The sequence below is a fragment of the Thamnophis elegans genome, chromosome 5, assembly GCF_009769535.1.
Source record: "Thamnophis elegans isolate rThaEle1 chromosome 5, rThaEle1.pri, whole genome shotgun sequence".
NCBI classification, from domain to species: domain Eukaryota; kingdom Metazoa; phylum Chordata; class Lepidosauria; order Squamata; family Colubridae; genus Thamnophis; species Thamnophis elegans.
The window spans coordinates 50,764,333-50,785,553 of NC_045545.1; the positions used below are offsets into that span (position 1 = coordinate 50,764,333).

The 21,221-nt window shown below is 35.5% G+C and overlaps 1 protein-coding gene across 4 annotated transcripts in view; it reads left to right on the forward strand.

Moving 5' to 3' along the window:
* Positions 1 to 3,358: 3,358 nt before the first annotated feature.
* FOXP4 (forkhead box P4) overlaps positions 3,359 to 21,221 on the forward strand; it is a 170,674-nt gene continuing 152,811 nt past the window's right edge. The window contains exon 1 of one of the 4 annotated variants that reach the window (XM_032218013.1): positions 3,359 to 3,664. The gene's annotated coding sequence lies outside the window, so the exon portion shown is untranslated. Of the gene's footprint in view, positions 3,665 to 3,684; positions 3,932 to 4,443; positions 4,902 to 21,221 lie in introns of those variants that run through there. The other 3 variants (XM_032218009.1, XM_032218010.1, XM_032218011.1) reach the window with 3 other exon arrangements.

The window sequence follows — 21,221 nt, forward strand, 5'->3', positions numbered from 1 at the left end:
ATTTCCTCAAACTATTTTTGTTTTGGAGAATGAAAACTTTTAGATGTTGTCATCAAAGCAGCAACTGCTCTAGCTTTTCCCTTCACTGAATTTCTTAACTAAGCAACCCAATAGTGAAAACTATGCTGTGGACCTCATAGTTTCTATTCTTTTAAAGGAGACAACTGGGAGTGGTAACACCACATGTTCTGGACTGCAACCCTCACTCATCACTGACTATATGGGCCAGGGCTGACAGGTGAAGTCCAAAGTATCAGAAGGCACAGGATGCTTTCCTCTAAAAAGGAAGATGAACGAGTGAAGACTGTTGTTGCTAGTGCTTCCACATTAGATAAACATTTCTGTTTCTTATTGCAGCCACTTGCATGTATATACTATTTCTTTGGGCAAAGCAGATGAAAGAATTGGGATTAGTTGGACTATTCACCGTAAGTAGGTAAAATTCTCTTCTTCATTGGGGTTATGATAGGCAACTTGGCTGGGTCTCCCACTGTTAACATGCTTCATAAGGTGAGAGAGTCCAGGAAGAGAACTCTTTCAGTAACTGCTTTTTTTCAAGCAAAGGCATAGCTTGTGCTCCCAATTTTCCTGTTGTGGGGCCTTGAGGTGTTCCAAGAAGTGAGCAGGACTGAGGAGTATCCTCTTTCCTCTCCTCCTAAAAGTGGTACAGTTCAGGAGGAAAGTATTGAAGAAGATTAAATGCTATGTGGCAGGGGAATCTCTCCTTTTCTGATTGTTACTAGGGTCTCCCAAATAGAATTTGCTATTTACAATTGGATAGTTTTTCCTTACCCTTTTACTGTAGTTGCTTTTCATTCAAAATACAAGCAGAGAAGAAGTAATCCTGTCATAGTGCTGTCATCTTGATCTGAATTAACTTTTGTCCTAAGGCTGTCTGATCTGTAAGCAAATAGTGCATAATACCCACAGAAGATGATGGACTTTCTGTATCCTGTCTAGCTTAGATTATTTTATTTCTGGATCTTTGTTTGGGCTTTACATTCTTAATAAAATCATGAAGTAGAAAGGAAAATACCAATCCTTTAAAGTGATAAAATATAGTTATGCATAATATGCACCATATACCCTAAATATTTTAGATCTTTATAAGGGGTGAATCTTGAAAATTAATGTATTTGTATATATGTAGTATCCAGAAAAAAACCTGGTGTAATATACATAATATATAATCTAAAATATGTCTACTCAGAAGTAAGTGCCTTTCTTTAGTATAAAATTACAACCAGGCTAAACCGAGTTGAATATACAGTAGATGGAATTAATGTTGAATAAACACTGAAAATAAAGACAGGGTGACTTAAATCAAATTTTAGATAGAACTTCATATACTTCCTAAAGTATCAGCAAACCAAATTATATGATAATTTCAGTGTTTTACTTATAAGTTTCATTCTTTCAACTACATCTATTTGTCATAATTCGAACACCAGTATTAACTTATAAAGCGATAATCAGTATTTTTTTTAGAAAAGTGTTGAATTAGGTGTGCTTTTTATTATGTTTTAAACTTTTTGTTTCAAAACAAAGCGCTTGAACAAGAATCAAACCAGGATAGTTTGTGATTCAGATATAGCAATCTTTCACGACTGGAGAAGCAAAATGCTTCCGGAGGATGAACCACTATGTATAAAATTCTCCAGGAGTTGCATTAGCAAGGTAGAAAGGATGTGAAGTTTTATTTTGTCTCAAACTTCTTTCCCTTTATTTTTTTATTTGTTTACAATTCTCATATATATCCTGATGGAAGAAAAACTAAGGTATAATTCTTCCCACTCTAGGTACATTTGGGTTTGATGTGTTTCCTTTTTGCCTTCCCTATCATCCAAGCACTGTGGCAGAGATTAATCTCTGTAGACCAGCACGGCAAAGAGGTTTCCCCCTTAACTGCAGTGAGCAAGTCCTGCTACATTTTGTGACCCCCAACATCTCTCCCAGGTAACCTATGAGGGCTCCCTTCATATGAAATTATAGCAACTTTCACTGTATTATTTTGTGCACTCCCATTCTTACCAGTGTTGCTTTTTACAGATTCATAACGCCTTGATGCCAGCCCAGTCGCACAAAAAGAAAATAGTGAAAAAGTGATGCCTGTAATTTACAGATTACATTTTTTCCAGTCTGAAAAAAATAGCAAAATGTTGAAAACTGTTTTATATTCCTTTAATTCAATGTAATTGAAAAAAAGTATTTGTTAAATGCAGAGCTAGCATGCTCATTCAGGCTATTTAATACTGACAAATCATTTAAAAGGAATTTATGATCTGCATTTTTAAGTATCTGATTTTAAATTAAAATAATACTGTTGAAAATAGTGTCTGTTTGCAATATATTCATCAGTTTAGTGTTCTGGGTAAATAACCCTGATTTTTTTTAAACAAGCTAGTCCCCAGCATACCTATTGACCTGGTTTTAATCTGGCCAATTTTTTAGGAGAAGTTGGAGACACCTAAGTAACCTTTACAGTGTAAACTGTATTCCAAAGTAATTTGTTTCATTTTCTCCTGCATAAGTTTAGATAGCATCCAATTTTAGGGAAGTTAAAAGGGGTGCATAAAGCAAACAAATAAAAATTGCAAAGGTTTTCACACCACTTTCATTTTACTACGTTTTTCTGTCATATCAATGCTTATCTAATTTAGTCTTGAGTTTTGAACATTTTCATGCATCAACATGAAACATAAAATTCAGCTTCCCACTGTGTCTATGCAGTCATCCGAATCTTTTTGTAGAAGGCGAAGTGCAGGAAAGTCGTAAAGTGTTGATATTGGCATTACGGATGTGAGATGTGCAATGACGGAATTAAGCTTCACATGTGAAAATCCTTTATTCATTCTGTCGTCTTTGTATGAACTTTGCGCTTCACACACTAGATCTCCAATGTGCATCACTGTACATCGGAAGAAAATCCTTCCACTTGCATCTGTATTATACACGCAGGTTTGTTGACGAGATTGTACACAGTGAAGTGCTTAGTTAAAATTGATCGGCTAGCACACAATCACGCCGTAGGCCACTTTAAAAACTACAAACTCAATATCTGCATTCTTTTAGGGATTCATTTATCACATTGGCCATTCATAAGTATAGAGGAGCAAAACAAGGAGAAAGGCAAAAAGAGAGTTAAGTACGGATCGCCTTCACCATATTCGGCAGCATGGACAAATAGCAGCCCGCTCAGGTACTAAAAGGCCCCAAAGTGACTTGACAGATCGCGCAAGAGAGGCCCCGTTTCCTTTAACTCCTCTTGCTTCAATAGCGTCCCTTCCCCTCTCATTCACCTCTTTTATCCCCCCCTCGCCGTGGCTTCCTCTTCCATTCAGGACCCGTGGGCTTGAAAACGAGCTGCACCTGCTTTAGATGAATTATGGTAAAACTGGAAGTAACTCGCTCTCCCACCCCTCCCTTCCAAGCTCTCAAGACACATCTCCAGTACAGACACAACCCCTGTGATTAGACGCTGATCTCCCCGTCTGAATGGGACAGAGAAAGAGAGAGAGGAGGGACCCACGGCGTAGAGATTGACTCCCCCTCCCCTTGAGACTTCCATTGAGGAAAACGGAAGAGAAGAAGGAAGAAGCAGGCACCCCCCCCATCCCACTACGATACGAGAGAAGGAAACAGCCAAAGCTTGAGCAGGAGAAAAGTATGACCATGCCCGAACTGTGTTAGAGCTTTCTTTTCTCTCTCTCTCTCTCTCTCTCTCGGCCTCTCTCTCTCCCCCCCCTCTTCTCCCCCCTCTCTTTGTCTCCGAGGTGTTTAACTTTGGGGGATCTTGGGCATTTCTGCACCGCAAGGGACGAAGCTGGAGGCGGCGGCGGCGGCAAGACAGCAAGAAAGAGGCAGCCACATGCGCCGAGTGGGGGGTGTTAAAAGTTGAGTCTCGATTCCGGGCGCCGTAAGATCAAAACAGGTTGGTGGGATCTCTTAGCAACCCCAGCGGCCTCCCCCCACCCCCAATCCTCTGAAACTTTCATTGTTGGTTTACTTTTGAATCCAGGCAAAGGGACCTTTTGTAGTTCCTTCCTCTTTTCTTTTTCTTTTCCCTCCCCCTTGCTTGAAAAGGACTGTTCTGCTTGAAGTCTCAAAAAATTACCCAGAATATTTGCGCCGGGAAAACCCGTGAAGTTGCTCAACTGGCCGATCTGGTGTTACTTTCCCCCCCAGTCTCCCTCCCCAGGTGTTTTGGAAAACAGGTGTCAGGGGAGGCTGAGATTTCTGCTTTGTTGGTTCCTTCTCTGCCCCCTCTCCTCCCAGCGACCCTTGTCCTTCCTCGCAGTGTCCAAAGGAGAGCGAGGAAAACCCCTTAAGAATGTCGCGGGAGGTTACCGGGGGGCGGGGGGGGGGAGAAGCGGCGGCTTGAACATATGTAGAGAAGCCACTCGGAAGGCGGCAGCTGCCCGCCGCTCCGAGTGTTTGCTTTGGATTTCTGGCTGGCTGTTGTTGTTTTTTTTGCCAAGGAGGCGCGTGAAAGTTCGGGGCACCCGGGACCTGAAGCGGGCGAGAGACAAAGAGAAAGGTTTCTGACGGAGGCAACTTTTCGGCCGGGATTTTGCCAAGCCGGGGGTTGAGAGGTTGCGGAGCCAGCGCCCCCCCTCCCCCCAGGATGGATAGGGCATCGGCCGGCGACGAAAGTGGCACGTTGGAAGGCTTCCTCTTTGTTCGGGGGGTGGGGGCGGCGGCGGAGAGGAGAGAAGGCAGAGATAGGAGGATCTTGCCTGGGGGGGGGGAATGAAGGAAGAAGCGGTGAGCGTGTGTGAGAGAAATTGAATGAGTGTGTTTGGCTGTTCGGTTTTGTGTGTGTGCGTGCGAGCGAATGCGATGAGGGGTGGGGAGAAGATGTTGCAAAACCGCTTTGGGGTTTCTCCAGATCAATCAGTTCGGTAAGTGTGTCTGTGAATTACAATTTATTGTGATTGACAGGACGGGTTGACTCCAAGGTTTTCGCGTTTATGGCCGTCTTGAGTACACACCAGGGTGGGGGAGGGGAGGGAGAGGGAAAGCTTCGGATCGGGACGGCTGATTCCTGCTCTCTCTGCCCCCCCCAACTCCCCCCCCTTCACTTCGTGGAGTAACTTTTCTGGTAGTAACTTGGTTCAAATTGCCTAGCAAAAAAACAAAACAGAACCAGCTTTTGAGTTCGTTCTTTTCTTCGGGATTGTAAAATGTTCGGATGGTAGAAAAACATTAAATGGCTAGAAAATGCCTCAGTAGGACTAAATTTTAAATGATTTTATTATAAACAACTTTTTTTTAGTTAATAGATCTGTTTTTTGAAAGGGTAGGTGGAATAAAAGTTACAAAAGAATATTTCCTTTTATTGTGACTTTAAAGGAGGCTTTGTTTTACACATTTATTTATATTGCACAGAATATAACACTGTCAAAGAGGCTCCATCAGTCAGCGTGCCATCAATTTCTTGTTGGCTTTCCTTCTTTTTAATGTCACCTATGACTAGAAATGTTAGTTTAGGCTAAAAGTATCTGGGTAACTACTGGATATGTTATTAGCCCTAATATAGTATGCTAGTTCTAATTTTTTCTCAAATGGAAGAAGTGACTTCTATAAATGAACAGAAGTACAAAACGATATAAATATCTATAATGTATGGTGTTGATTAAAATGTAAATAGCAGATGGAGTGGCACTTGAAATATCATTGCTCAGTGCATCAGCTGAAGTTTCTAATTTTAAAAAATATTGAAAATCAAAATTTCATTATTAAGATGAATCTTAAATGGACAATTTTGCAATTGTTTCAGAATGGATGTTTAGTTCCCTGACTATAGTCCAGTGAACCTCAGCCAGTATCTCCTATTTTCACGTTTCTTTGGGCAACAGAGAAGTTTCAAGCAAACTATTGAATGAATTATAGTTTACATAGATTTGTGAATTGTATTAATCCATCTTTATGATATTCATTTCCCCACAATAGGGGCAAATAGTAACTCTATTTCCTGCCCATTTTACTAAAATTCTGAGTCGTCATCCCCAGTTCTTCTACACACATGTTTACACCACCCCTATACAAAGGTTTTTTTTCTTTAGTAAGAATTAGTTAATGTTGGCATCTTCCATTTTTAGTATGTACCTGGAACAAACACTTTGTCTTGAATTTCATATTTTGTTTAAAGCTGTTTAAGCACATTCTACTCAAGTTCATAATACATGTTGCATAAATAGGAATAGGCATTATATTCTTGTTAAGTGCAGTATTAAGAGAAATGTGTTGGATACTCTCATGGTAGCTGTAAGCCCTTTATTTATAGATCTCTTTCCAGAGTTCATTGACAACTTCAAATATATGCTCCAGCCAAAAACTGCATTTGTCTCTTGAAGATAAAGTTTATAAGGCAGTCTTCTATTCTAGACAATTTTACTTTTTAGCTCTAGATTAGAACTTTAATATTTTCAGATATTGGGAGTGGGAGCATGGGGATAAGAAATAGAAGTATTGCTTGATATAATAATGTAAAATATTATCCAGATGTACTGTTACAAGAAAGGGACTTGTTCCTCTAATAGGCCATTTTGTATGAAATTTACATAGTGTATGATATTAACCTTCAGCCAATAGAACTCATCAGTAGTATATCTTAGCTGGTAATAGCAGTGAGGACTCAATTGAGAAAGTTCATATGAAATTAACTTTATTTAATCCTATATACATATAGAAGTAAAATCCTCTGAGTAACTTCTAAATGGTATAAAATATTCCAGTACTGCAGTGAAGCAGTAGTCTTAATTTTTATTGTGTTTTAAAGTAAAACTAAAATCTAAAGGTAAGTAATCCTCAAATAATTTGATTTTAAAATATTTAATCTTTTAAATTCTAAATTAGTAAAAAGAAAATCAGGCAGATTCTATGAAACTGGGCAGAAAACAATCTGGATCAGATATATTATTTATTGTGCAAACCAAATTAGAACAGAAAAGTGATTAAGAAAATTATTATTTTTCATGTGGGAATAAATGTATTAAAAGTCATTCAATCTATATGTTGAAGATTTCTTAGAAAGTTATTCAAAGTTCAATTGAGTCCTTGAATGAATATTTGGTGTGTATGTCTGTGTATAATTTATATGTAAATCTGAAATGTGCAGAGTATAGTTTTGTAAAAATAATTTCCTAAAAGTACAACAGTTTTAATGTATGTACTGTTTCATATAATTAATTTGTGACCATCTTTGCAGTGCAAATTATAATCAAAATCCTCGGTAATCTATTCATTTATGCATTATATGCCAGACCAAAAAATAAGTTCATTGAGCATTGAGATAGGAAAGAACTTTAGAATATGAAACATATAGTGTAGGGATAATGATGTCTTATCACAGCTACATTGCACAATATTGTAAGAAGACTAGGAAATTGACATTGAATTCCACTCTTCTCAGACTGATAACTTTTAGACTATAAAGGTGCTGAACATCCTGTTATCCTAATGCCACACATTTTAAAATTATAATAAAAAAACCTGCATTTAGGATTAAGAGAAAATAGTTTAGATGAGTAGTTTAGGTCTAAGCATAACCATTTAGATTTAATAATTAACATTTCCATTTATTGTTCCTTTATTAGAGGAGATTAAAATCAAGAACAGAGAAGAATTTTGGTGTGCTCCTAACTCAGATTTCCCGTATAAGAAAGAAGGATTTCTTAAGACGAAAAAAAAATCTATAAAGCAAAGAGCAAATAAAATAAGCACTTGAGGCGCTTTCTCTTTTTTGTTTCTAATAACCAAGCCGGGAACTATGTGCAGTCAGTTGTGAAGTTTTTGCCCAAAGAAGCCTAGGAGCATTTCTTTTCTCGTGGCACAGGGGATGCTTTTGAATCTGATAATGTTTGTGTGTGTCTTGCTGTGGGCTTGGAATAGGGGAGGATGGGGGGGGAGATAAGCTGAAAATATATTTCTGTTATATGTGGAGAAGAAGACTGGAAAAAGAAAAGATTCTGTTGCATTTTACTTTTAAGAGGAATTATGGTCCAATCCTATGCATACTTACTCAGAAATTAATCTCATTATGTTTAATGGAGCTTACTTCCAGGCAAGTGTGTATACGGTAGTTTTAATCAAATCTTTGTTTATATTTCAGAAGTAGGGTAGTGGAAATTTTTTAACCTATATGTTACAGAAGACTGAATGGAAAGGGGCACACATAGATTACCCATGTATGCTATTTATTTATTATCCTATGAGTCTCTTTAGGAAGAATGGAATTGTGTACATTTTACCTGTTCTCTACCACAGCAGGCAAGTTTTTTTCCCCCTCAAAAAGTTGAAGTGGAGAGAAAAGGGGGAGGGGGGGGAGAGGAAGGAATTTCCTTCTTCAAATCTTCCTTCCCTGCTAGCACGTGTGCTTCTTACTAAGGAAGGCATTTTCTCTCCCTGAGATTGCACATCTGCGCTTTAAAAGGGCAACTTAATATTACAAAGATACTTGATTTTGAAATTCTGCAAGACATTGGTTTGTAGGCTCTTAATAATCAAACTTTCAGGTTGAAATAGGCTACTTTTATTAAGTCCTTATGGAGAAGGTCCTTTTGACTGCAAAATTGCAATGTTTCATCTGAGATATCTTAAATTGGGTAGCAAACATTTTTAGCACTATGTATCGGCAACTTCGGATTCCAGTGTTGCCCATTTTGATTTAATTATTTTCCATTCAGCATTGTTGTACTCTTGGATAGAACAGGATGCCACCTTTCAAACTTGGCTACTTCACTTGCCTCCAGGGCTGAGTGATTTCCTCCTTATTCTGTGAGTAATTGCTGCACGGCAGGTTAAAGCACACCTCCCAAATGCTTGATAGGAAGGAGTGATGATTTAAAGTTAAGTGAGAACTAAAAATCTTTCTTCTGGGAAATGTGAGTAATATGTAAGTGTATTCTAAAATAAACTTATTTTAAAAGTTTATTTTAAATTTTATTGAAATTTGCTAATTTCATGTTTCATGGCTATGCTTCATATTTGCCATCTTCTCTTAGCCATACTTTTTGATTTGTCTTGGTTATATTTTCTGATTCTTGGTCCTTAGAAGTTATGTCCTTTATTAGCTTATAAACAGTCTTCTATAGCAGACAAAAGCTTTTGAAATGTTTGTTTCTTTTTAAATTATGAATGCTGTTTCTTATTTGACTTTGTTTTTTCCATGGAACAGTTTTAGTCCTGGGGTATATAGTTTGCACGTAAAATTTAAAATAGTGTATCTTTTTTTTTAAAAAAAATCTTATGTACAAAGAATTTTCAAGAAATTTAATCAAGAATGTAGTAGAGACATACTGAGCTGATTTTTTCCTAATAAATTCTTAAAATGTATTATGTATGAATGTAACTATTATTATTGAATTTCCATCTACTTAAAGTATCTTTTCTTAAAATTGGAATATCCATGGAACAATTTAACTACCCAAATTAAGGAAGAAAACATTTAAAAGTGTAATTGGGCATTTGAAAATTTATTTGTGCGGGGTGAACTAAAGTTCATAGAGCTGTGATTCATAGCACAAACCTGATTTCTCATTTTGCTTATTCTATGTGGAAGAATTATTATTGAAGATAAAATGCAAGTACATCAGATCAGTGGGATTGTTGAATTGAGCTCTGAGCACTAATACCAGATTTTTAAAATTTTTCTATTCCATAACATGCTGTGCCTTTACAGTATTATCAGTATTTATCACCAAATAGTTTGCACTTGTTTCATAACCTTTGTGTCTTTGGAAGGAGAGAGGATCAAATCCTTTTATTCCCATTTTCTTTGAGTCTCCTTGTTATCCCTTAGTGAGAAAACTTGCAGTAAATAAATGGAAAAAAATATCAGAATTTCTGCTTTCCTTTTGGAATTGTTACAAATCTTCTAGCTGTATTTTAACTATGTTAAAACTTAGATTCATTTAAGAACTATAGGCATTTACAGAAACATAAACTTCTAAGGATTTGAGCAAAAGGAGAAAAGCCACTTTCATTTGATGTATTTGGTAAGCTTTTTATTCTAACTTACTGACGTGACTGTACATCTAATATCACACAGTTAGGACTGGGAGCTAGCAGCAAACAGGAAGAATTTGTTCCAAAGTGATTTAGTAAGAAATACATGAAATACATAAGTAGTAAGCAAGAATCTTACAAATTATGAAGAATGGGAACTGTAGAGTGCACTGTTTACATATTGATTAGGTCTGCATACCCAAAGACTCAAATGTTATTTTTCAAGTGTGCAGATTGCAATATCTCAGATATAGCAGCCTGGTAAAAATTTAAAAGAAACTTGCTACTTACCTGCATAAAAAGATGGAACTGAAGTGCAGCTGTATAGGGGAATGCATGTAGCATTATACATTACAAAGATAAAATGACCCATGTGCATATGCAGTGTTACAGAGCATGTGTATAGTGTGTTCCTTGAGGGCAGGATAGGAGCTAACATGTTTCTGGATTTATCTGGCGGTATTTGATCCTTTCAAACGGAAACTGTTTGTGTAATGACTCACACATGCAAGAGTGAACAAAGCAGTTTTAGGGAATTTATCCATCTGTGCAGATGGAGGTGGGTACTGCCTGTACCCTTTTAAAAGTCCAGAATGAGCACCCAGGAGCTTTGGACCCTGCTTCAATCCCCCATGGCCCCATTCAAAAAAGTTTTAAAAAAGCAAAGGCAGAAAAAGAAGAGTGTGACTGAATTACTTCCATATTTCCAGGCAGCACTAGAATAATAAAGAGTTGATTTTCACAAGCATTGTTGAAGGAGATTTGGCATGCACGATGACTCTGTTTTTAGCTTAGGTTGAAATTTGAATTTGGCTAAGTAGTAATATAAATACTTCATTACATGCCAAAGTGCAACTTTATTGGATGGTACAAACTATTTTTGAGGCTGATAAGAAAGCTAATTTTGTTGAAGAATTAAGTCCAAATATGAATCTATAATCTGATCCCATGAGCACATTTTATGTTGTATTCCTTAAGGAATTATGGGATTTTTTAAAAATAAAATTGAAAATAGCAGACTGTATGTACCTTTTAACATTGTAAGTTTTTCTACATACTTTTTAAAAATATCTGTTTTAAAAGCTCAGACCATCTTAAAAGTAATGATTCCCTAATAGCGACTAAATTCCAGGTATATTTACGGTAATTCAAACATTTATTTATTTTGCGAACCGTAATCTGTGTTCCTAGTCCTACATTAAAGGAATTGTCTAGTTTCATTAAAAGAAAAAGGTAATCCCAGTTTATGGTCAGAATGGCAAGGAAGTCCCTGAGGATGGAAGAGATCTTTTAGAAGAATTTTTGTAAAATGTGGAATTCCCTGAATACAGTAAAGGAAGCTTGAAGTTGTTGAGGTGTGTGAAGGAAAAGTATGTCTCTGATTCTAATAAAGAAATAACTAAAAAGGGGAAATGAAAAATAGTAGTGTAGATTTTTTAGTTCTACAAAATGAAATTATAGAATTTCAGTTGTTGGCATGGCATAGGAATAGCTAGGTTTTTTTAAATGTAGGAAATATGCCTTTAGGGATGTGATGAAAGGAAGGCTTCTGTATCTTTACAAACAGTTGATATTTAGCATCCCTTCCAATATAGTATCAAGGTAGGTAAATATTGTATTTATTGCAAAACTGCTTGAAATGTCAAGACATATCTACCAGATTCTGGTATAATATATACTTAAAACTAAAAAAAAATGTCTCTGAGTATATTCTGAATTTAGGATTTATTGCAGTACCAAAAGCAAACTGAACACTTAGTCATTTTATGGAAGTCCACTCTTGGTGACCTCAAACCATTTTAAATTTCACATGCTATTATAGATGAAAAATGGCCTTTGGGGGCTAAATAGAGTTAGAAGCCTGATTTGTGGCAGATAAGCTAGAGTTCTAAGTCTTCTAGTAGTCTAAACTTGTTTCAAGTATGTCTATTCCTAAGGTTGAATGCCTCTTATGTACTTGTTCCAATATTGTTGATTGCAAGTTCTTAAAAGTTGGCCTGAATGTATCTGAGAGTGCTGAATTGGCGCTGCTTTGTAACATCTACACAAATCTCTTTGTGCAGCTCAGTTGTATCAAACTGATTTAAGATATGAAACACTGTGTTTTACATGAAAAAAGGTTGACTGCATTTGGGAAGCTGGTTAGGTCCTTATTTGTAAGATATAGATTGGAAAATGATGATGCTAAATATCAAGTAAGTGAAACTTAATATTTAGCAGTTATTTGTAGCATTTATTCTGCAATCTGACCAGGACATCAATCCCTTAACAACCTTAATCGATTGGATTTAAGAAATAATCTTATTTCAACTCAGGGTGAAGTTGCTTGTCCTTTGACTAGTCAGGGCAATAGAAATAGTATCATTAAGAAATATCCAACGATTGGTTCTAATTCCAGCATTGTCTCTAGGGTGGTACAATATTTGACACAAATTGCTTCTAATTAAAATAGGAGGGAAACTTAATTTAAGTAGCCACAAAAATATAGTTTTTGGAACTAATTTCAGTACAGCAAAAATTACTTGAAAGAGCACTGAGATCCAATATGGCTTTCGCGGCTTACTCTGATCTTAGAACTTTGGTAGTTCTTCAGGTTTTTTTTTTCATTTTTAGTCCTTTCCTCATTCTGTATCATGTGCTGATAGAGGACTCAATTTATATAGAGATCTGGTATTGCTCCCCTACCATCTTGTTACAATTACTGGAAGTGTCCAAATCTACCACCACATCACTGCTGTTTTAAAGAGTATTTTCCTTTGTATCTTGTAATTGCTGCACATTTGTTTGTCAAGGTTCCTTACGTTTCTCAATAGTGGTCCTTGGCAGCCAGTGGAAGACAAATTGTTGCCAGTACCAAATATTTACAGCAATAATAAATATTTAATTGTGCAAGTCCCTTTCTCCTCCCCAAAGTCAGCTCTATTGGCTTAAGACTCTGGCTACAGGATCTGGCAGGTTGGGTCTGTTCAGTAATGAACAGTGCCCTGGTTTTCCTCTCTGCCTTTGTTTATTACAAGGGTGGATATATTAATCAGAAAGGGTATGGCAGTTCATAATGCCAAGATATTTTCTTAGCGAGCCGAACTTAACAGACTCTTTCCTCTTCCCTCAAGAAAAAAAAATCTGGCTGACTACTTCAGTAAATAGAAGGCAAAAGTTGGCACTGCATGATGGAGAACTATGAGGAAAAATAACAAAAATATGTAGTCACTTGAAAGCAAAGCAAAACACCTAGAAAAAAGTTTTCTGCAAAATGTATCTAAAGTGGTAGATTTAGATCATATCTGTACTTTAGTTAGACCAAGTGACATAGTGACTGGTAAAAAGTCTGTTTGAACCTTGTAATGTTCCGTTTTATAATAGGATTTTTAAGAAGCCAGAGGAGCCAGGACTCTTCTTTTCAAAGTTCTGATTTTAAGATTCTTTAATAAATTACATCCATGACTTTCTTTTCACTTATTTTTATTTCCTATGTTACATAATATTATTTTTAATGGACAAAAGCTTCTTTTTTTTGCAGCAAACTGAAACTGCAAGATTTTACTCAGTGAAATAGCTTTCTTACCTACCTACATAGTTTATTTTGATAAAATTATGCTTTGGTAATAAAATATGTATTTGCTTTGAAAGCACCCCACATAACTTCATGTCATGTAAATCCTCCAAGTTATCCTTGGCAGAATGAATAATTTCTGTCTCTCCCAAACTCTCAATTAAAAATGAAAAAAACAACAACTTCTGTTTGCCTTCTTTATTTTAAATGGATCCATATCCCCTTCTATTTATTTTGCATATGTGGAATAACTTGATTGTTTTATGTTATAAATGCTTAAGTTTATTTTCATTGATCTTACCCCTTTTTAATATGGTATTTTTTTCATTTTACTGATATCCTCTGTAGGGCAGATTATTTCACCAAAATATGAATGTAGAATTGAGATGGATGCTACATTCATCCATTATGATAGGTGAAAGTTTTGTTTTCACTGCTGTTCTCTGGACAACTCACAGTCAGGCAGAAGAGCAAAATAATCATGGCTTGTTTAGCTTTTTCATCATTCCATAGACTGTCAATTCCCAGTCTGTTTTCCATCTATGTCTTTTCCCAATATCATTAGATATCCCAAACGTCCTAATAATAATTGAGGAGTTTCCCTCTATGCTTTCTCGAGAGAAAGATTTATTTGTGGGCAACTATATTTTGCTTGTGTATTTATTGCGATACTTTATGAATGCAGGTTTTTTTTATGTATATGAATCTGGGCTCTTGAATTTTTATAGACTTTCTTTTTGCAAAACATGTGTTTGTGCCATTTAAAAACAACATTGGACGATTTTTGTTACTTTTGTTTTTGTGCAGTGTATGTTTTTTTTGAGTGGAGTGTTGGTATGAATTTTTTTTTCCCTGGGAAATGTAATGTTTACATCTTGTTTGTTTGTGTTGTTCCTTTTCTTTTTTCTGTTTGTGTGAGTTTGGTGGCACAGTTATGCATTTTTATGTAATGTATGTATTTTGCCCATGTGTATTTTTCTGAGCTTTGCAAGTTTTCTTTCTGTGACATGGATATTTTTTGTAGTTTGGGGAAGCAGAAACATGATTTGCATTTAGTGATCAGTTCTTCCCTTCTGCTTTCAATTTAGAGAAAACCTAGATAGTTTTTCTATCAATTGTTATCAGAGAGGAGTTGGAAAGAAAATGCAAGAAAGTAAAATTTAACATGAGAAATAGTACCTTTTAAATCTGCTCCTGGCTTGCACTTTTGGACTGAGGGAGAACTGACTCATTTAAAAATAAGCCAAGAGTAACATAGGATTCAGAGTTTCATGTGTGAAAAACTAAACTAAGGTTTTAGGATTTAATCTAGATTACGATTTTTTCCCAAATTAAATTCTGATTTGTCACCTTAGATAGATTCAGATATTAAAATGAGTTATAAAGGAAACTATTTGTGGAATAACATCATGTTATTGAACATGTTATATGAACATGTTAAAGAAATACTCAAAGTTACCCAAAGAATTTATCTCAGAGTGTCACTGGTAAATTCTGTTCAATATCAGGCCCAGTTTCAATTGATGTAGAATTCTTTTGAAACAATTCCAATTCTGTTACTTTGCTATGCAAAATATATACATCCCTTTGAAAGGAAAATTACTTTAGCATTCCATCACTTCATTTCATATCTAGAAAAGGGGATGATTATTTTGCTTGTTCTCAACTTTGACTTACTGTTGGATGTTCATAGATACTGTAAAATCTTAAAAGTAACCATAGTGTAGGAATTAGTATCCTTCTATCATTAGCCCAGGATATGTCATCAAATAACATTTCCTGGGCTATATTCTGTGAATATTTGCAGTAAAAAGCTCATTCTGATGGACAAGAGGACTCGATGTCTGGTAAGTTTTTTAAATAGTTTTTCAAATAAAAACTCAGTGGCAGAATGCCTTCAACAATGTTATAAATAATCTGATTTTATTTCTGGAAGGAATAATGAATAGTGATATAAATTCAAATTTTGCAATAATACTGCCCTGTATGGTAAATGATTGTGCACCTTGCTGATATTGCAAGCATTATTAATGGTCAGCCAGCCACCATTTATATCTAAATCAGAGCTAGTGTAAAGTCATCCTATATCATTTAATTTTGGGTTTTTAGCGATACTTGTTTATCTTGTAGTCTTTTCTCCTTTATCATGTTTATAGAAAAAGTAAACAGAGATTTCCATCATTTTCCTACTCCTTTTTTTCAAGCTTGACATTTCCTTGGTATCCTTGGCAGTGACATGATGTTAAAAGGCTTGGTTGTACAGTTTCTTTGGAAATTGCAGAGAACCTTTATACAGGTAGTCCTCGGCTTACAACCACAATTTAGATAAAAAATTCCATTGCAAAGCAAGGTGGTTAGGTGAGTCATGCCAATTATATACTCTTTTTGCCATAGCTGTTAAGTGTATCTCTGTAGTTGTTAACTGAATCAGCTGTGGTTCCTAAGCGAATCTGGCTCTTCTCATTGACCTTGCTTGTCAAAAGCTGGCTGGGAAGGTTGTAAATGGCGATCACATGACCTTGAGACATGGCAACCATGGTAAATGCATGCCAGTTGGCGTCCAAATTTTGATCACATGACCATTGGGATGCAGCAACTGGTGTATGTATGAGGACTGATTGTAAGCCACTTTTTAATGCCATTGTAACTTTGGTCACTAAATGAGTGATTGTAAATTGAAGATTACACATATATCTGGTGTACTATACAACCTCTTTTGGAGCAACTTTCCAAATGAAGTACCTCTACTATTGCTTTCTGAGGACAAGAATTAGTCGAGATGTTCTAGATTCTCTATTATTTTAATCTGCATCTAACAGGGAACAATTAGATTGCACACGCTCAGGGGGAGCTTTCCCAGTGGAAAACAGGAAGCTTATTTATATCAGTTTTGAAAGATTATGAAGCAGAAATAAAATACAACTGATGAAAGTCTTTTCAACATGGTTACATTACATTAGGATAAACTGGTAAATTCTAAGTCCCTTGTACATGCTTTCTTTCACTGAAAATTGCAAAATGTAATATTCAGAATGAAAAGCTGTTTTATTATCTATACATATGTAAGGATGCCTGAATACAGAGATGTGTATGTTTTGATAGTACGATATCACCAAGATTGCATCTAACCCCTATGTGTTAAAGAAATGGGGGCGGGGCGGGAAGGATGCCATGGTTATTCTCCCTATTTTAATTCTCATTTGTAGTTTGTGTATGTCTGTGACATTCTGTGAACAACATTCTTCTTGCCAATGTGTTATCAGAAATAAAGGCTTTTGCCCTTATCAGGAGAAGTTTTTAGGCCTTTCTGTCATGTTTTTACAAAGTCTAAGAAGAACTTTTTGTTTTTTACCACCACACTGATTCTAGTTTTGATGGAGTAACTGTATCCATGGGGGTTGTAGAGCTCTTCCTGGGTGGGGTGATGTGGGGAAACATATCTGTGAAAACTTTGAGAGATTTTGTCCACAAAAGAAATCAGAGGGGAGAAGACAGAGAGGGAGGGAGGGAGAGAGGGAGAGAGAGAGGAGGGGTTAGGTAAATTGGTGATATATTGGGGTTTCCTTGCAGTATTTTGTTACTACATTTAATCAATAATTATTCAGTACTGGTTCTGGCTTTTCTAATGTCATGCTAAGATGATGATTTTGTATTTATGATACTTTAAAAGCCTCAACAAACAATTATGCGTGTGCATATGTTTTGGGCAAAAGCCTGGTTTTTAGTTAGAGCAACAATAATGATCTTGAGTTCCATAGTTCATAGGGTTATGAAGTAAAAATTCTTCCTAGGATTGTAATATTTCAAACTGTAGTTAGCTAAATTATATATATGAATATTCTTTTTTGGTTCCTCTGTTTAGTCTAGATAAAACTATTTTCCCTGATGTGCTGGACTTTTGTCTCTATGCAGGCAGTATATTATCCCATTACTTATCATTCTATAACTCTTTGTTTTCACTGACTATAAATTGTTGTAATGTGATTTTTTTTCCTGACTCTGCTTTACAGTGCATTCAGTACACCAGTTTTTAAAGAGATTGAATTAGTATTATACTGCACATGAATCTGTGAGGTAACACACTAATGCAATCAGTTTGTCTCATAGAAATTTTTGTGGTGTTATTTTTTGTGTGATTAGGAAAATTGTCTTTCAATCCCCCCCCCCCCCCCAATCTTGTGAATTCAGAGCTGCAGGCATCCCCTCTACAATTTCAGTATCACATTTGATACTGGTTCTTTGGTCCTATTGTTCAGGAACTGGCATTTCTAAAGTACTTGTTTGATTTTGACGTTTGGATCCAGATTGGAATAGTTCTCGTCTCTCTTCTACTGCTTTTCTATTAGCTTTATAGGCAGTTAATTTATCTATTCTTAAACATTGATATTTTACAGCATTCTGCTGCTTTAATATTTGTATCGCATTTTACTGTGAAGAACAGCATATGAATACTCAAGAAGAGGCCCTAGCTCTATTTCTGAACACAACTCTCTGCATTCTTGATTTTTGACTCTGGTGGCTGGAGGTTCTAAAGTTGTAACTCAGAAAAATCTAGCAGGAAAGATCTCCAATAATGGCTTTGCTATAAATTGTCTTGTCTAGATGAATTTGTATCACATTTTTTGAAGTACTGATTAAAAATAAAAAAGTTGGGAATGACTTTTATTAACCATGGGAGTATTAAATAATGAGAATTATGCTTACATGTTTCCTTACTCCTGTATTATTATATGATAGGAAAAAGCAGGATTGTTAAACCACAGCTTCTTGTTATATTCAAAGTAGGAACTGCAGTTTGATTTCTGATTACATGTAGAGGCAGAAATCAGAAAGATCTGGTTTCACAGTACAGATATAATGGGAAATTAAGGTTTAATAAAATCTTGCAGTTAGTAATCTTGGTACATAAGAGATGAAAGGGAATGAATAGAAAATAATAATGATTTGATTCAGAAATGTACAATGATATTTTCCGCTATTAAATCCTAACAATATATTTTGTCTAAGAATATGTTCAAAGTTTTAGTATATTTTTACTGTATTTTCAATTTAATAGATAGGTCTACTGTATGCAAGGTGAGCTTTAATGGGATTTTTTTTTAGTAGAGATGGAATGCTGAATTGTTCTTGTCCCACTTAGCCACTCCCATTTTGTCAACTCTGGAGATGTATGCGCATTTTGTATGATTCAGTGTTATATAAAACAATTTAAACTTCAAAAGTACCCACCTATTATTATTTCTCTTCACTCAAATGTTGGATAATGCATTGATACGTATAGAGCTACTCATTACAAAAATCCAGCTGTCCAGTAGTCTATGCTATTAACTTTACAGTTCCTTACTGTCATCCGATATCACCGTTGCTTTATTCTCCACATGAAATGGTTGTATCAGAGTGAAAATGAAGTTAAGCGCTTTTTAACTTGATATAGTGTTCACTGAGAGAGAATCTGTTGCCATTATGTGCTTGGTATGGTTAAGTTGCAACATTTTTTTAAAATTACTAATATGCTAATTTGAAAATGAAAGTCCACATTGATGCTTGTAAAACTTGCCAGTGGAGAAGCGATTCCTATATGATTCATAGGCATAGAAGGGAACAACAATCTCATTTTTCCAGTGTGTATTGTGCTGGATTGTGAATTTCCTCTCAGTTCTCAATGGAACTGAAGGCCCCATCATTAAAACTGCCAATGTAACTGATATTTAACTTGCTGCCATGTGGCATTCTTATTGCAGGTTAGAAATTAAATGGATAGGGAGATTCATTTTGTGTTATAGAAATGGAGGTGTGGCCCAAGATATGTGAGAAAGTGTTTTTTACTCATTGATGCTTACTTCCCTGTGGTTATGTATGTTTTAAATCCTTCAGAATTATGAGTCTAATTTGTTTATTCTATAAAATTGTGGTAAAAATCTTCAGAAAAAGCAAGAATACTTAGAACTGGGCTGCGCTATGTGATATATGTGTTGTGTTTTGGAGTTCTTGAGAACAACTTTGTAAGTGCCTGCATAAGAAAACAATGCATAGGGATAGCTGGGAAGTGCCTGTTTAATTATTGCCTTTGTTTTTCTTAATGATTGTCTCCATTTGTTTTTCAGTCTTAATCCACCCGGAAAGAGAATTTTCAGCTTTTCAAAGCAATATGGAAATGCTTTCAGCAGAAACTGCTGTAGCTGTTTTTGCTGCCTCTGTATTTCATAGTAGTTTAAACTCTGGCACAATTGGATTTGCAGAACTACAACTATTTTTAAATGAAGAAAATAGTTTTAGTTACACCTAACATATGTATACATGTAATATTTCATGATATAAACTGTTTAGCTTTTGCTTAATAGCTTGTGGTGGAACTAATAAACTAATTTACTATGTTGTTTCTTGCATGACTGAAGTCGCTGATTCAGTTTCTTTTAAAGCTGAGGAGAAAATAGATAATGTGACCAGAGTCCCACTAATACAGTGTTAGTGTTTTGCATTGTATGGACCACAGAAGCTGTCATTTAAAACACTGTGGCTTATTAGAATGAGTGAACTGCCATCATCTATGGACTGCATCTTCTGCACCAGAATGTTTCATGTGAAAAATAGGATCAGACTGAAATTATAAACTATATCCTGCAAAAACAGTTTAAAGGTTTTTCTTTCAGGACAAACAATAAATGATACATACCCAGGGTCGTGGTTGCTTGACTTTATGCAATTTCAATTGGCTTGATTAATACTTAGTCCTGTAACTACATTACAGCAAAATCATGGCACACTTCATAAGATGTGGTTTTTGACTCAGTGTTCCTTCCTTGAATGCTAGGTTCAGCACAGAAATTTGACCTTCATTAAATCAGACCTTTTACCTGTGAATTGGAGATCTGTAACTTAAAGTCAGGAAAACAAACTATAAATTGACATTAAAGCAGAGTTCTGTGGTTCTGTTGTCTTACACATTTGTACCCATCTTTTTTTTTTAGTTTTCTATTATTATGTGACATTAATGTTGCTAATCAAGAAGAAAATCTTTTTTTCCATGTATGGAACAACTCTCCCTCTCTTTCTCCATGTACCATCTATCTCTTATTAGAAGATGACCTTGGCATTTGGATACGAGTGCAAAGGAGAAGACACTTGTCCAGATACCATGGCACCAGATAAAGCTGTGCATTGTTTTAAAACTATAATATCAGTTTGATTTTGAAATAATTCATTGAAAACCATATTCATGACTGTTAATCAAGACATGTAAAAATAATCATAAAATCCTTTGGAGTCTAATTTAAATTTACAGTTCTATTCTTAAGCTAGCCCATGTAAAATGTATTGCAATAATCTAAAGTTATGGAAATGTGGACAAGGGCCAAATTATATTTATTCAGATAAGAGCACATATATATTATCAGTTTACAGAGAAAACACACTTCTGTAACTGGATCCAAAGAGAAAGCCAAACAAGAATTTTTAGAGGCAAATTCTTTCATACTAGATTGTATATAATTCATTTGATAGCCACTATTTGTATATCATCTTATTTGAAGTGATTATTTTGTTTATTGGTTTGCATGCAACCAGTTGTTAGATAGAAACTGCAAAATAATAGATTCGGATAGGTGTCTTTAGGTTATCAGATCCGTGTTTAAATGGAGGACAACAGAGATAGGCAAGTTAA